The sequence below is a fragment of the Arachis ipaensis genome, chromosome B2, assembly GCF_059453495.1.
Source record: "Arachis ipaensis isolate K30076 ecotype BB chromosome B2, ASM5945349v1, whole genome shotgun sequence".
Classification (NCBI taxonomy): Eukaryota; Viridiplantae; Streptophyta; class Magnoliopsida; order Fabales; family Fabaceae; genus Arachis; species Arachis ipaensis.
The window spans coordinates 62,433,125-62,437,533 of record NC_142437.1 but is presented as its reverse complement, the minus strand read 5'-3'; the positions used below and the strand labels follow the sequence as shown (position 1 = coordinate 62,437,533).

The 4,409-nt window shown below is 43.0% G+C and overlaps 1 non-coding gene across 1 annotated transcript; it reads left to right on the top strand.

The window, feature by feature from the left end:
• The first annotated feature begins 3,935 nt into the window (after positions 1 to 3,935).
• Positions 3,936 to 4,039, top strand: LOC148574107 (small nucleolar RNA R71). Its single transcript, XR_015906895.1, has one exon. It is a non-coding gene; the product is annotated as a small nucleolar RNA R71 (small nucleolar RNA).
• Positions 4,040 to 4,409: the final 370 nt, after the last annotated feature.

Genomic DNA, 4,409 nt, shown 5'->3' with positions numbered 1-4,409 from the left:
GCTCTTAGAAGGTGACTCATGTTCATGTTGGCTGGATCATAATACTCTTCTTGTTGATATTCTTCCTGATGAGGTTCTTCTTGATGAACTCTTTCTTTTGCTTTTGGTTTCCCTATTTGTGGCCTTCTTTGTTGCTGAGCAGGTGTAGTATAAACCAATCGCTCGAGTGTAACTGGCCTCCCTGGGTTCACCCAGTCTGGATTGCTGTCCTCAAATCCTACCTTGGCTTTGTTGCATAAGCGGAGAATGGTGCTGGGGTACCAAAGCCTGGCACCTGAATCAACCTTCTCAGCCGAATCTTGAATCCCCTCGGCGATGAGCTCATTCACATTGATTTCCCCACCCTGTATTAAGCAATGCACCATAGTAGCTCGATTGCTGTTTACCTCTGAATTATTTATAGCTGGTAGAATGGACCTCCTTACGAGTTCAAACCACCCCTTGGCTTCGGGGCTCAAGTCTCTCTTTTTGATGAACTTGGGTCTCCCATCTGTGTACCTCTCCCAGTCAGCTGCTATAACATAGATGTCTGACACTATCTCTGAGAGCTCATCATTATCAGGGCTTCTACTTATCCTTGCCTGATAACTGTCCTCATCAAAATGAGGTGATTTCAGGTGAAGAGCTCTTGTTATGGCATTTGGGCTGAAGTCCACCTCCTTTCCTCTCACGTAACTTTTGAAGGTTGGGGCCTTGGTTTTATCTTCTCTTACTACATTTGCATAAAATTCTTTGATGAGGTTTCCATTGATCTTCCCCTCTGGACTTGTGAGCAATTGCCACCCCCTCTGTTCGATTTTCTCCAGAATTTGTGGTGACTCATTTGCTTTGATTTGGAAGATTAACTCTGGCAATATCTTTCTGGCCCTTATCCCTTCGAATTCACGTTCATGAAAGGCAGTTTTGAATCTCTTCTCATCGAAAGGAACACTCTCCATGGGTTCCTTCCTCTTTTGCCTCTTTGAGCTTGATGATGCCATGAATTGAATTGCTGTTTTGAGGGGGGTTTGGAGGATACGGATAGATGAGGAATAGGTTGGCTAGGACAGAGTGTGATGAAGGGGGTTGAGCAAACCGAAAGTATGAAGTGTGGAGAGTGGGAATTTGAGTGTGAGGAATGAGCATGCACTAAGGTTCACTTATATAGGGAGATCATGAGTGGATGGAAGGTATGGATTGCAAGGATTGTTGCTTGATGGACGGTTGGGGTTGTGTATGAAGGAAGGACAAGGATCATCACTTAATGAGAGTGATTGGTTCGGTCTTCAAGGGTCTTCCTTCTCCAATGTTGCATGGCAACGTTTCCCCATGCGTTCCCTCTTGAGACATGTGTGTAGTGTTCTTCATTAAGTGGCGGAATCTCCCCCCATTTAATTGTCCAATCACTCTCTTATAATGTCCCTTTCTGTTTTCCTATAAGAATTAAAATAAGGAAATTAATATCATAAAAATCAAACTCTACGGCTAGAATAATAAAGAGAAGAAAAAGAGTTTGTTTATTTATGAACTTCAACTAACTAACTACTTGTGTATCCTTATAGGCAGATTGATGGCACCATGGGGTGACACCAAACTTAGTTTGGAGCACTTTGATGAAAAGTTTTGTTCAAAGCTCCAAGAGTTCTGCTTTGAACACCAAACTTGTTCTTCACTATATACTGCATGATAAAGATGTCACCAAGTGTTTGTCAAGTTTGGGGTTGAAATTCATAAACATTGATTTTTTTTTTATTTTCTAAAAACATATAAAACATGGGTTGCCTCCCATGAAGCGCTTCTTTAGCGTCACTAGCTTGACGTTTTTCCCTCATCAGGGTGGTTGGTAGTGCTTAAAGTCCTCCCCTCTTGTTGTGGACTTATATCCATTGGTTGGATCAATGATTTCTACATGTTCCAGGAAAAGAACTCTGTTGATAGTGAAGACCTTAGGTAACTGAGATGGTACAGTGGGGAGACTAGGGGGAATATCTGGGAAGTAAGCTGAGACAACTCTATCCCCTGGAGAGAAGTCTTCCGTAGGGATCTTCTTGTTCCTCCACCTCCTTGGTACCTTCTTCTTTGTTTCTTTTGAGGTTGCCTTGCCTTCGGTGACCTCTTTTTCTAAAGGAGTTGTGATGCTGTCTTTACCTGCCTCTAGAGGTTTAGGTTCCTCCAACTTTTCCTTGAGCTGTGGCAATTGCTGTTTTCCTTGTTTATCAATTAAGGGGATCTCAGAATGAACTGGCTGTGCTTCAGTGCTTGTCTCCTCTTTCAGTGTCTCATTATCATCTGTGCTTAGTCCCTTGTCCTCTTGATCTGTTTCTTGTGAGAGTTTGAAAACATTGAAGCTGAGTCGTTCATCATGGATTCTCAATATTAGCTCCCCTTTCTCTACATCTATAAGTGCTCTGGCCGTAGCTAGGAATGGTCTTCCCAATATGATTGGGTGAGTGTGACTCTCTTCCATGTCCAGGATGACAAAGTCTATTGGGAGAAAGTATTTCCCAACCTTTAGCAACACATTTTCAACCACTCCTATTGCTTGCTTTTGAGTTTTGTCAGCCAGTCTGATGATTACATCTGTGGGCATTATCTCATTGATCTGCAGCCTCTTCACCAGGGATAAGGGTAGTAAGTTGATGCTGGCCCCCAAATCACATAGTGCTCTATCGAACATAGTTTCACCTATGGCACAAGGGATGTGAAAACTCCCTGGGTCTATTCTTTTTGTAGGCAACTCAGGTTGAATAAGGGCACTACATTCCTTGTTCATCACTATAGTCTGGCCTCCTTTGAGTGAGCTTTTCCTGGGAAGAAGTTCCTTCATATACTTGATGAATGCAGGCATTTGTTGAATTGCCTTGATGAATGGTATGTTTACATGCAGAGATGCAAACACGTCTAGGAACCTTGAGTATATTCTCTTTCTCACAGCACCATTGAGCAGTTGAGGGAAGGGTGCATAGAGCTTCAGCAGCTCTTGTTGTGAAATTTCTGGTTCTTGGTGATCTCTATCCTCCTCCTTTGTTGAGTTGTCATCAGGTTGTTCGAAAGGTTTGCCATGCTTGTCTTCAGTCTCTTGATCACTTGTAGTGACCACTTTGCAATCTTTTCATCTTACTTTCTTTGCTTCTCCTTTGGGATTTTTCTCCGTGTCACTTGGGAAGCTATCAGTAGATTTGGGAATCTTCTCAGCTAAACATCCCACCTGTAATTCCAGCTTCCTAATGGTCTCTCCCTGGTTCTTAATATTGGCTCGCACCTCCTCTTTGAACACCTTATTTTCTTAAATCTCTTGGCATATTCCTTCAAGTAAGGTTTCAATCTTAGAGAGCTTGTCATCAATTGATAGGTGATTCGGAGCAGATGTGCTGTTTTGGTTTTGATAGGCGTGTGGAAAAGTGTTGTTGTGGGGGTGTTGAGATGTCCTCTGTGTGAATTGTTGGTGAGCTGCATTGTTGTTGGAGTTGTAACGTCTCTGGTCTTGGTTTTGATCTTGTTGACTTCTCCACCCAAAGTTTGGGTGGTTTCTCCATCCAAGGTTGTAGGTCTTGGAGTATGGATCATAGTTTTGCCTTGGTGAATTCCCAATGTAGTTGGCTTGCTCCTGACTACCCTCTGCTTCTTCATTCACTCCTTCTTGGGTTGTTGATGAAGTGGAGATTGCTACTACTTGGTTCCTCTCCATCTTCTTGGTGAGGTCAGCCAGCTGCTGGGTAATGAGCTTGTTTTGGGCCAACAGAGCATCTACATTGTTTAGCTCTATTACTCCTCTTGTGTTCCCTCTTTCGGAAGCATAGAAGTAGTCGTTCTCTGCTACTGTTTCAATGACATCTATAGCCTCCTCAATGGTTTTCTTCTTGTTCAAGGATCCTCCGGATGAATGGTCTACGGCCTTCTTTGACTCATAAGAGAGCCCTTCATAGAAAATGTGCAGTTGCACCCATTCGTTGAACATGTCAGGTGGACACCTCCTTGTGAGGTCCTTAAATCTCTCCCATGCTTCATACAAAGTTTCACCATCTTGTTGCCTGAAAGTTTGGACCTCAGCTCTCAGCCTATTGATTCTTTGAGGAGGGTAAAATCTTGCTAAGAATTTGTTCACCACATCTTCCCAAGTTGTCAAGCTTTCCCTTGGGAAAGATTCCATCTACTTGGCTGCCTTGTCCTTGAGTGAGAATGGAAATAAGAGAAGTCTATAGGCGTCAGGATAAACACCATTAGACTTCACTGTGTCACATATTCTCAGGAAGGTGGTTAAATGTTGATTGGGGTCTTCTTGAACACCTCCTCCAAACGAACAGTTGTTCTGAACAAGGGTGATGAGCTGTGGTTTAAGTTCAAAGTTGTTGGCATGGATTGTTGGCTTTTGGATGCTACTTCCACAATTGCCTGGGTTTGGATTGATGTAAGAACCCAAAACTCTTCTA